The 12,743-nt window shown below is 40.4% G+C and overlaps 1 protein-coding gene across 5 annotated transcripts in view; it reads left to right on the top strand.

The window, feature by feature from the left end:
• Positions 1-12,743, top strand: part of TMCC1 (transmembrane and coiled-coil domain family 1) — a 252,494-nt gene that overhangs the window by 49,807 nt on the left and 189,944 nt on the right. For all 5 annotated transcript variants that reach the window (XM_030801497.1, XM_030801494.1, XM_003265026.4 and 2 more), the window contains one exon: positions 11,645-11,697. The gene's annotated coding sequence lies outside the window, so the exon portion shown is untranslated. The remainder of the gene's footprint in view (positions 1-11,644; positions 11,698-12,743) is intronic.

The raw sequence follows: 12,743 nt of genomic DNA, 5'->3' as shown, positions 1-12,743 counted from the left end.
TGCGATCTCGGCTCCCTGCAAGCTCCGCCTCCCAGGTTCACGGCATTCTCCTGCCTCAGCCTCCTGAGTAGCTGGGACTACAGGTGCCCGCCACCACGCCTGGCTAATTTTTTTGTATTTTCGGTACAGATGGGGTTTCACTGTGTTAGCCGGGATGGTCTCGATCTCCTGACCTCGTGATCTGCCCACCTCAGCCTCCCGAAGTGCCATGATTACAGGCGTGAGCCACCACGCCCGGCCTCCTTCTGTTTTAGTTTTAATTTGTTCTTCCTTTTTTACTGTGCCAAGGTAGAAGCCTAGGTTGTTGGTTTTAGGTCTTCTTTTATAATATAAGATGTAATTAAGACTATACATTTTCCTCTAAGTACTGTTTTAGCCGCATCTTATAAATTTTGATAATGTTGTATTTTTGTTTACTTTGCAAGGATTTTTTAAGGTAGATAAACTTCCTTTCTATTTCCTGCTATACTTGCAGATATTTTTAAAATATCCTTATGACTTCATCTTTTAATCATGGGTTATTTAGAAGTGTATTGTTTAATATCCACATATTTGGAGGGACTTTCCTAATATATTTTGTTATTGATTTTAGTTTTATTCTATTATGGTCTGAGAATGTACTTTGTATTATTTTTATTTATCTTGAAGATTTCTTTTATGGCACAGAATATGGTATATCTTTGTGAATGTTCTATGTGTACTTGAAAAGAATGTATATTCAGCTGTTGTTCAGTGGAGTGCCCTACAAATGTCACTCAGGTCAAATTAGGGGATAGTACTGAACTGTTGAGGTCACGTCTATCTGCTTACGTGTGTGTGTGTGTGTGTGTTTGTTTTGTTTTGTTTTGTTTTTAGACAAAGTCTCACTGTATCACCCAGGCTGGAATGCAGTGGCACGATCTCTGCTCACTGCAACTTCTACCTCCCAAGTTGCAGTGATTCCCGCTCCTCAGTCTCCTGAGTAGCTGGGACTACAGGTGTATGCCACCAAGCCCAGCTAATTTTGGTAGTTTTGGTAGAAACAGGGTTTTGCCATGTAGGCCAGGCTGGTCTTGAACTCCTAGCCTCAAGTGATCTGCCCACCCCAGCCTCCTAAAGTGCTGTGGCCACCACGCAGTGGCCAGCCACTGTGCCTGGCCAATCTGCTTACTTGGTTTATCAGTTACTAAGGGTTAACTGTTAAAAGTCTACTATAATTGTAGATTTGTCTTTATTTTCTGTCATATCAGTTTTGCCTCATGTATTTTGAAGCTTTGTTTTAAGGTACATACACATTTAGAATTGTTATGTCTTCTTAGAGAGCTGACCCTATTATCTTAATACCCCTTGTATTAGTTTGTTTTCACACTGCTATAAAGAACTACCTGAGACCGGGTCATCTATAAAGAAAAGAGGTTTAATTGACTCACAGTGCCACATGGCTGGGGAGGCCTCAGGAAACTTACAATCATGGCAGAAGGGGAAGCAAGGCACGTCTTACATGGTGGCAGGAGCAGGGGCAGAACTGCCACACACTGTAAAACCTTCAGATCTTGTGAGAACTCACTATCACAAGAACAGCATGGGGGAAGCCACCATCATAATCCAATTACCTCCCACCAGGTTCCTCCCTTGGTATGTGGGGTTACAATTCGAGATGAGGTTTGGGTGGGGATACAGAGGCAGCCAAACCATTTCATTCCAACCTTGGCCCCTTCCAAATCTCATGACCTTCTCACACTTTAAAACACAATCATGCCTTCTCAACAGTTCACGAAAGTCTTAACGCATTCCAGCATTAACCTAAAAGTCCAAGTCCAAAGTCTATCTGAAACAAGACAAGTCCCTTTCACTTATGAGCCTGTAAAATAAAAAGTTAGTTACTAACAAGATACAATAGGGGTACAGGCATTGGGTAAATGCTCACTTTGCTAAAGGAAGAAATTGGCCAAAGTGAAGGGGCTGCAAGGCCCCATGCAAGTCTGAAACCCAGCAGGGCAACTGTTAAATCTTAAAGCTCTAAAATAATCTCCTTTGACACCATGTCTCACATCCAGGGCTTGCTGATGCAAGAGGTGAGCTCCCAAGGCCTTGGGCAGCTCCGCCCCTCTGGCTCTGCAGGGTCCAGACCCTGCAGCTGCTTTCACTGGCTGATGTTGAGTGCCTGTGGCTTTTCCAAATGCATGGTGTAAGCTGTTAGTGGATCTACCATTTTGGGGTCTGGAGGATGGTAGCCCTCTTCTCACAGCTCCACTAGGCAGTGTCCCAGTGGGGACTCTGTGTAGGGGGTCCAATCCCACATTTCCTCTCTGCACTGTTCTAGTAGAGGTTCTCCATGAGGGCTCTGCCCCTGCAGCAGACTTCTGCCTGGACATCCAGGCGTTTCCATATATCCTCTGCAATCTAGGTGGAGGTTCCCAAACTTCAGTTCTTCTGTGTATCTGCAGACCCAGTACCACATGGAAGTGGCCAGGGCTTGGGGCTTGCACCCCCTTAAGCAATGGCCTGAGCTTTTATCTACAGCTGGAGCTGGAGCAGCTGGGACACAGGATGCCATGTCCTGAGGCTGCACAGAGCAGCAGGGCCCTGGGTCCCACCTAGGAAACCATTTTTCCCTCCCTGGCCTCTGCGCCTATAATGGGAGGGTCTGCTATGAAGATCTCAGAAATGCCCTGGAGACATTTTCCACACTGTCTTGGCGATTAACATTGGGCTCCTATTTATTTATGCACATTTCTGTAGCCAGCAGCTTGAATTTCTCCCCCAGAAAATGGGTTTTTCTTTTCTACTACATGGTAGGGCTGCAAATTTTCCAAACTTCTATGCTCTGCTTCCCTTTTAAACATAAGTTCCAATTTCAGACTATCTCTTTGTGAACACATGACATATAATTAACGTTTTCATTATTATTATTTTTTTTGAGATGGAGTCTCACTCTGTTGCCCAGGCTGGAGTGCAATGGCACGATCTTGGCTCACTACAACCTCTGCCTCCCAGTTCAAGTGATTCTCCTGCCTCAGCCTCCCAAACTGGGACTACAGATGTATGCCACCATGCCCAGCTAATTTTTGTATTTTTAGTAGAAACAGAGTTTCACCATGTTGGCCAGATTGGTCTCGAACTTCTGATGTCAGATGATCCACCTGCCTTGGCCTCCCAAAGCGCTGGGATTACAGGCATGAGCCACTGTGCCCGGCCGACAGTATGCTTTCAGAAAAAGCCAGGTCACATCTTGAATGCTTTGCTGCTTAGAAATTTCTTCTGCCAGATACCCTGAATCATGTCTTTCAAGTTCAAAGTTCCACAGATCCCTAGGGCAGGGGCAAAATGCCACCAGTCTCTTTGCTAAGGCATAGCAAGAGTGACCTTTGCTCCAGTTCACAATAAGTTTCTCATCTCCATCTTGGGCCACTTCAGCCTGGATTCATTGTCCATATCACAATCAGCACTTTGGTAAAAATCTAACAAGTCTCTAGGAAGTTCCAAACTTTCCCACATCTTCCTGCCTTCTTCTGAGCCCTCCAAACTTTTCCAGCCTCTGTCTGTTATCCAGTTCCAAAGTCACTCCACATTTTCTGGTATCTATAGTAGTACCCCATTCCTGGTACCAATTTTCTGTGTTAGTCCATTTTCACACTGCTATAAAAAACTGCCCGAGACTGGGTAGATTATAAAGAAAAGAGGTTTAATTTGACTCTCAGCCCCACATGGCTGGGAAGGCCTCAGGAAACTTAAAGTCATCGCAGAAGGGGAAGGAAGACATGTCTTACATGGCAGCAGGAGTGGGGTGGTGAACTGCCACATACTTTTAAACAATCAGATTTCATGAGAACTCACTATCGCAAGAACAGCATGGGGGAAACCACCCCCATGATCCAATCACCTCCCACCAAGTCCCTCCCTTGACATGTGTGGATTACAGTTCAAGATGAGATTTGGGTGGGGACACAGAGCCAAACCAGATCACTCCTCTTTATCCTTGACAATCTTTCTTGTTCTGAAATATACTTTGTCTGCAATTCATTTGGCTACACAAGCTTTCTTTTGATTAATTAGTGTTTGTATGGTATATTTTTCTCCATTGTTTTATTTTTTTCCTCTTTAAATCTTTGCTTAGCAGGCTTCTTGTGGACTGAATATAGCTTGATCTTGCTTTTTTTTTTTTTTTTTTTGGAGACAGGTTCTCACTCTGTCACCCTGGTTGGAGTACAGTAGCAAGATCATGGCTCATTGCAGCCTTGACCTCCCGGGTTCAACTGATCCTCCCACTTCAATGTCCTAAGTAGCTGGACTTACAGGCACATGCCACCACGCCCAGCTATGTTTTGTATTTTTGTAGAGAAAAGGTTTCACCATGTTGCCCAGAGTAGTCTTGGGCTCCTGGGCCCAAGCAATCCTTCTGCCTCAGCCTCCCAAAGTGCTGGGATTACAGGTGTGAGCCATTACACCCGGCCTGGTCTTGCTTTTTTTTTTCCCCCAGTCTGACAATCTGTTTTTTAACTGGTAAGACTATTTACATTTAAAGTGATTATTAGTATAATTAGATGAAAACCTACCATCTTGCTAGCTCTTCTCTATTTGTTGCATTTGTTGTTTCTTTTTTTATTTTTTGAGACAAGGTCTCTCTCTCTCTCTCTCACCCAGGCTGGAGTACAGTGGCATAATTATGGTTCACTGTAGCCTGGACCTCCCGGGCTCAAGTGATTCTCCCACCTCGGTCTCGGCAGTAGCTGGTACTACAGGTGCACATCACCATGTCTGGTGAATTTTTAAATTTTTTGTAGATATGGGGTCTCACTATGTTGCCCAGGCTGGTCTCAAACTCGAGCTCAAGCGATCCTCCTACCTCTTGAGTAGCTGGGACTATAGATGTGTGCCACCATGCCTAGCTAATTTTTCTATTTTTTCTAGAGAAGAGGTCTTGCCATGTTGCCTAGCCTGGTCTTAAACTTCTGAACTGAAATAATTCTGCTGCCACAGCCTCCTGAGTAGCTGGGACTATAGATAGCCATGCGCCTGTGTGGTTTTTTTCCTACTGCCTCCTTTGGTGTGATTTTTTTTTTTAATTCTGTTTTACTTTATTGACTTATCACTTAGATTTCTTTAAAAAGGTTTTTAGTGGTTGCCTTTTTGTTTACATTATACATTTTAAAATAACCTGAGTTTTTTAGGTGTTTTGCCACTTTGCATTTAGTTAAAGTATGGTTATAGTGTGTTCCCAGTTCTTCCCTCTTTTCCCTTGTGCCGTTGTTGTTAAGTGTTTTACTTTTACCTGTGTGGTACTTATCCAATACATTGTTACTGCTTTAAGCAGTTATCTTTTAGAGCAATGAAAAATAAAAAAATTATACTTTACCTTCATTTATTCTTCATTTTGTAGATTCAAGCTTCTCACTTTTATATATTTTTCTGCCTGAAGGACTTCTGTTAATATTTCTTATAGGATGGGTCTCCTGGCAGTGAATTTTCTATTTTTGCTTGTCTGGAGGAAAGCTTTTATTTTGTACATATGAAGGATATTTTCACTGGATGTAGAATACTGGATGGGCAGTTTTCTTTTCAGCACTTTAAAGTTGTCACTCCACTGTCTTACAAAGTTTCTGATGGTAAATTTATTGTAATCTTATATCCTTATTCCTCTGTATGTAACATATTTTCCCCTCTTTGACTGCCTTCAAGAGACTTTGGCTTTCAGCAGTTTGAATATGATATGCCTAGATATCCTTTTTTTTTTTTGAGACAGTCTCACTCTGTCGCCCAGGCTAGAGTGCATTGGCGCGATCTCAGCTCACTGCATCCTCTGCCTCCCAGGTTCAAGTGATTCTCCTGTCTCAGCCTCCTGAGTAGCTGGGATTACAGGCACGCACCACCACGCCTGGCTAATTTTTGTATTTTTAGTAGAGATGGGGTTTCACCCTGTTGGTCAGGCTGGTCTCAAACCCCTGATCTTGTGATCTGCCCGCCTCTGCCTCCCAAAGTGCTGGATTACAGGCATGAGCCACGGTGCCCAGCCCCCTTTTTTGGTATTGTTTGGCGTTTTCAGTTTCTTTTTCTTTTGTTTTTTGAGACAGGGTCTTGCCCTGTTATCCAGGCTGGAATGCAGTGCCACGCTCAAGGCTCTTTGCAGCCTCGACCTCCAGGGCCCAAGCAGTCCTCCCACCTCAGCTTCTCAAGTAGCTGGGACCACAGGCATGTGCCATCATTCCCGGCTGATTTTTTAGTTTATTTTTAGGGATGAGGTCTCCCTATGCTGCCCAGGCTGGTCTCCTGGGCTCAAGCCATCCTCCCGCCTCAGCCTTCCAAAGTGCTGGGATTATAGGCATGAGGCACAATGCCCAGCCTGTTTTCAGACTTTCTTATTGTTACTCTGTAGTTTAGTGTCTTATCACTAATTTTGGTAAGTTCTTGGCCATTCAAATGTTTCTTCTCTGTTGTCTCTTCTTCTGGACTTCTCCCACAGCTGTTGTATGTTCTCCAGGTGGGAAAATCTCTTTCCCCTTTATATTTCAGTTTGGGTAGTTTCTACTAGCCTATTTTCAGGTTTACTGATTCTTTTTTCAGCTGTTTCAAGTCTACTTGATAAGCCTCTCAAAGGCATTTGTCATTACTATGTCTTTATTTCTAATTTGGTTTCCACTTGATTTTTTATAATTTTCATTTCTCTCTGTGAAATTACCTGTCTGATCTCATATGTTGTCTACCTCTTCCATTAGAGTTTTTACTATATTAATTATGTTTTAAATTTACTGTCTCGTAGTTCCAAAATTTATGTCATACATGGGTCTGGCTCTGATAATTGCTTTGTCCCTTTGAGCTGTGTTTTTATTACTGCCTTTGCCATGCTTCATAATTTTTGTTTAAAGCTGAATGTGCTGTATATGGCAGGAGATACTGAGGTATATACTTGATATGCTTATTGAAGACTGCTAGTTTCCTGCAAGTCCTTTAGGGTGGAGATTTATGTTAATCTGATCAGGCATTGGGCTGTGTTTGATGTTTATTATTGCTATGGTTACTGGAGTTGACATTTGTTGTTGCCATGGGAACTAGAGGCTTCAGATTTTCCCGGTAATACCTTGTTTTTGTCTTCCTGCTTGGCTTTGGGTTTTTCCTTTGTGCTGTTTCTCCGTGAGAGTCTGAGTCTTGCAGCTCTCTCAGGTGTATTACATTGTTTTTACTCAAAGCCTGTGAGTTAGTGGAGGTTGAGGGGAGTTCTGTGATGTTCTGGTTAAGCCTCAGATTTATGCAGATAGTAGAACCTGGGTCTTGGGGTTGTGGCCTTCACAAGACTATTCCCTTCTTTTCCCCAGCTGCTATGGGGTTTCAGTAGTATCCTCAAGCTAAGGTTTTTTCCAGCTCTTTCTGCCTGCATTAAGGCTATTGCTGTTTTAGAGAAACAGTGAAGATGGATATGGGTGAAAAGTGGGTGTCAGCCTCCTTTCCTTCCTCCAGCTGTAGTGGGATTCCACTAGAAATTGCTCCTTGCTGATTAAGCCTTTTTTTCCACAGGGAGTTAAGGGAAATAGGCTGGTTTGGTATTGTTGCTTGCTCTTGCCTCATTAGCTCCACAGGAGTGGAGATGGAGGAGCTTTCTCTACTTCCTCCCTGCTTCCCCCTGCATTAGAGAGCCTTTTGAGGTTCCTGGAGGGAAAAGCCCATAAGAGAATGGGAACTCTCCTATGATTGCAGCCCTCGAGGACTTCACACTCTGATTCTAACCTACATTCAGTCTTCAGCAGTTTGTCAGAATTTTTGGTTTAATCTTCCTGTCTGCACTGGGATTCTTCCACGCTCTTGGGACTGTTTCCTTTGGTCAGAGACAAGGCTTTTAGGTGCCTGTCTAGCCTTAGCTGTTGCTCCATAAATGTTGTATTGCTTGGAGGCTGGGATAGCAGTAAACAAAAAAGAAAAGGAGGAAAAAGTGATTTCCTCCCAGCTCTTTTTGAACCTCAGGAATCCACATTGTGGTCAGAGAATATACTGTGTATTATTTCAGTTTTTTAAAAATTTGTGACACTTGCCTTAGGGCTCAACATATGTTCAGTTTTTGTAGATGATCTCTTTCTGCTTGAAAGAGTATCTATTTTGCAATTATTGGGTGCTGTGTCATATTAATGTCTTATTTAGGTCCAGTTTGTTCATGCTATTCAAATCTATATTTCTACCCTCTCCCTTTATTTGAGTCATTTGTTCTATCACCTACTGAGAAGAATACAAAATTTATTATGATTATGGATTTTTTCTCCCACTTCTCTATAATTCTGTTAAGTTTTGCTTTATGTATTTGGAGGCTATGTTATTACATGCATACAAATTTAAAATTGTTGCATCTTCCTGATAAATTATACCTTTATAGGTATTAATGCTTTTGTGTATTGAAGTCTACTTTGAATAGAATTAATACAGCTAGAGCAGCTGTGTTTCAATTTGTTAGTATGACTTTTTCCCATACTTTGAATTATTTTTTGTAATTTTAAGTGTGATTCTTGATTACTTTTTTTTTTAAATATTAATTTTTGTCGTCTGGTCCAATTACATTTAATGTAATTACTGAGTTATTTGAATTTATGTTTGACATCTTATATTTTGCTTCTTAAATATGTTTCATTTGTTCTGTAATCATGTTTTCTCTTCTTTTTTGGATTTGAATATTTTAATTCTTTCTCCTTTCTATTTAGTGTGTGTGTTTTCCCTCTGGAGTAACATTAGTTACCAGTTACCTGTCCACCATTCCAGAATGAAATAGTCTGTGCATATGCAGTATGTATTCACTCCTTTAAAAGTAGTAGCATGATGTATACATGGTTCTGCACTTTGGATTTTTTAAATAAATACACTTTTTAACAACATATTGCAGATTGTTTGCTGCTTTTACACTCTTGGAAAGTACAAGAACCTTGGAACCCTGTGACTTCCAAGTATATGCCCTGATTATGTATTTTTATTCTTTATAGAAACCTCATCACATGTTATTATTTAATAATTAAATGTTGTTTGATATATCTCTCTGGATTCTAAAACAGAGTATCTGTCTCCTTGGTGATGGGTTGCTGGGTGGGGCTAGTTCAGCTAGATAATTATTTAGGAAAAACTAAGCATATGCTAATAGATGGAAAAAGCCCATCATTAAAATATATATATATATATATATATGAAAGAATGAGAGAAACTGTGACTGATTTTTTTAAAATTATGTTTGGAAAAGAAAAACTTATTGACGGCATGAAAACACAGCCATGAATAGGAAACAGTGGTCATAATAAGATCTTCACTAAGGACCTTAGGAAAAAGGATTTCAAGAGGATCAAAGGAAAGAGAGAGAAGCTTTCTTGGGTAGTTAAAACGTTTCCATTTTATTGTGGCATGAATGAGGTGCAAAAGAAAGGAAAACTGAAATTTCATAGTTGTAACATCTTCGGCCAGGGTAGTGAGACAGTAGAGAAATATTTAAGCAGGTCTAAAGGCATAAGGGACATCTTACCAAGGCTGGATGCAAGGAAATAGCTCTCACAACCGTCTAGAGGAAGCCCATAGGATTTGCTAAAAGGCAATAAATTTCTCTGGGGCTAAATGAAGTATGGATGACATTTAATTGTTGAAATAAGATGCAGGAGGATGAATTGGATGATTGTACTCTTAATACATTTCCAGCTGAGAACTATAAATACTCGTTTTATCAGATGCTTTTTAAGCGTCTGTCACAATGGTATGAGGAATTCCTGTTGACTCTTCAGTACTTTGTGCGCTCATTCCTTTCCATTTACTTTTTCATGACCCATTCCCAGCCATACCAATGGGCTCAGCTCTTCCTTTTCATCTTTTTCTAAATTATTATAAGTTCCTTACCTAATTTCTCTGATTATCATTTTTCCCTCCTCTCATGCATCTTACATGATCATTAGGCCTAAAATATGTCTTATATCCTGGAAATCCTATAGTGGCTCTTTATTTTCTGTTATATCAAGTCAAAATTTTAGTCAGTAGACCTGTTTTGGCCTTAGGTTTTTCAACTGTAAATTGGTTGGTTTCAACAACCCCCTTATCTTGTGGGTTGTTGTGAGGATTAGGGATAATATTCACCTAAGTGCAGTTTAATGCAATTTAATATAAATACTCAATAATTACCTAATATTTGAAGCCCTCTTTAACTTCCCAGCCTTACCCATTTAATATTATTTCCCCTATTCAGAAATGTGTATCCACCAGTATGGTCCATCTGACCTCTTTACAGTATGCCCAAACATACTGTGTTTACTGCCTGCTGGCTGAAGGTATTGGCCCACATCTTTCTGCTTATTCATCCATCTTCTCATCTTTCAGAGCTCAGTAAAAGCTGCTGCTTTTTTCATCAGGCTTTCCCAAACAAATCCAATTCTAACTGATCTTCTTGACTTCTAATGGTAATTGCAGTCTTTCTTACACACTTCACCACTTGTGTAGTTTTGTGCTGTTTTCTGTATGTTTCATGTATGGACATCTTATTTTCTGTCCTAGATTAATTCCTTGAGGGCAGGGTCATATGCTTTATTTGGTCTGTATAATGCTAGGTACATGGCAGATGTCTCAAAAATACTTGTCTAATTAAATTGCTTCTCTGGTAATACCTGTCAGAAGCAAGTTTTCCAGGAAAAATTTAATTTTGGTGCTTCCATTTCCCAGTTGTACATGGTGGCTCTGGTTTGTAATTTAAAAAAATTTAGCGAATACGGAAGGTTAGCCAAAAAATAAAAATAAATAGAAATAATAAAACCTTTTTTTTTTTTGGTAGAGACATGGGGTCTTGCTGTGTTGCCCAGGCTGGTCTTTGAACTCTTGGCCTCAAATGAGCCTTCTTGCCTTGGCCTCCCAAAGTGCTGGGATTACAGGTGTGAGTCACTCCGCATTGCCAAGATATGTTTTGTTCTTCTTGTTGTTGTTGTTTTAAAATTGAGACAGGGTCTCGCTTTTGCTCCCAGGCTAGAGGGCAGTGGTGCAACCATAGCTCACTGTAACCTCCAGCTCCTGGGCTCAAGACATCCTCTTGCCTCAATCTCCCAAGTAGCTGGGACTACAGGTGTGCACTACCATGCCTGGCTAATCTTTAAAAATTGTTTTAGAGATGGGGTGTCACTGTTGCCCAGGCTGATCTCAAATTCCTGGGCTCAGATGATCCTGCCTCGGAGTGCTGGGATTACAGGCATGAGCCATCATGCCTGGCCTAAGATAGGATTTTTAGAATTGCCTTTGAATAGAGAATGGCAGATACAGAATAGGAAACTACTTGAAAAAAAAATTTACTTATAAAATTGTGGTGTTTTCATGTACCTGTTTTATATTTCATGTTACTTTAAGATTAGAATTAATGGAATATCCATTTCTTATTCAGTATGATAGTGTTAAAATATTTATTGCTTCTTAAAATATTTGCCACTTTATCTTTTTTAAGTGCTAAGTTAATATTTTTTCCAGAATACTTTCTTTCTTAATTATAATTATTCTTGATTATACTTTCAAAAAATTAGAAAATACTGAAAAGTACTAGAAAAAAACCCTACTTCTACCAGTGAGAGATGAGGGCTATTAACACTTTGTTGGATATACTTTCAGTTGTTTTCTGCATATCTATAAAAGGTAAGTTTCCCCATCTAAGTTTCTCACCTTGTAATTCTTAATGTTTGCTTTTCAGCTTTTCCTAAAAGGATTGTACACCTTAGAAGTGCTTAAGGAAGAGTGATGAAGGCAAGTATCCAACGCTTTGTTGTAGTCAGTGAAATTTAACTTGGTTCATGTCCAAACCAAAAAGCTTTGGTCACCATATTTATCAAAAAACTAAAAAATTGGAAAGAAAAACTTAAGGGAAAAAAAGACAAGGCAATTTGTATATAATTTGCTATGATTTTGTGGAGCACCCTCCTAAATGGATCCTTTCTTTTAAAATCCTCCTTGATGGATTTTAAAAACATAATTTTTTCACTTATTTCTGATACTAATTTAGAACAACTTGTTTTCTGAGTGTGAGCTAATGGCATATTAGGTCTTCAGTAAAATTGTGCTAGAAAAGTTAATTGTTGAAAATTCTGAGAACTTACCAAATTATTTGAAATGCCTGGCTGGTAGGTGGCTGCGTTTTTTGTCCCCCTTTCTCACCGTTTGCTCCTTCTGCCTCTCCCCTTTCACTCCTTCGACCTCTCCCGTTTTTCCTGTGTCCTTTTGCTCCTTTTTCTCTTTCTCTGTCTGGTTTACTTATAATAACTTTACTTTTCAGAGAAGCTGAGTGAATAAAGAGTAGCCAGCATTTCCTTCTTACCAAAAAGCATTTGATAGGCTTATGCAGTTAAACTCGTTTGTGTTAAACCAGGGATCTAAAATTAGTTAATTGGGTGGGGCGCGGTGACTCATGCCCATAATCCTAGCACTTTGGGAGGCTGAGGAGGGTGGATCACTTGAGGTCAGGAGTTCGAGACCAGCCTGGTCAACATGGTGAAACCCCATGTTTTTACTAAAAATACAAAAATTAGCCAGGTGTGGTGGTGGGCGCCTGTAATCCCAGCTACTTGAGAGGCAGAGGCAGGAGAATTGCTTGAACCCAGAAGGCAGAGGTTGCAGTGAGCTGAGATTGTGCCACTGCACTCCAGCCTAGGTGGCAGGGGGAGACCTGTCTCTAAATAAATAAATAGTTAATTGGGGAGTTTTATAAACTGAGCAACAGTTATTATTCATATTCGTTTGAGCTTCTGTAAGACATACAGAAGAAAAGAAGGGTATCCCTATACAACTTCGAGATT

Source organism: Nomascus leucogenys, chromosome 21 (assembly GCF_006542625.1).
Source record: "Nomascus leucogenys isolate Asia chromosome 21, Asia_NLE_v1, whole genome shotgun sequence".
Lineage (NCBI taxonomy): Eukaryota > Metazoa > Chordata > Mammalia > Primates > Hylobatidae > Nomascus > Nomascus leucogenys.
Note: the sequence above shows the minus strand (reverse complement) of the source record. Positions and strands in the feature narration are given on the sequence as shown.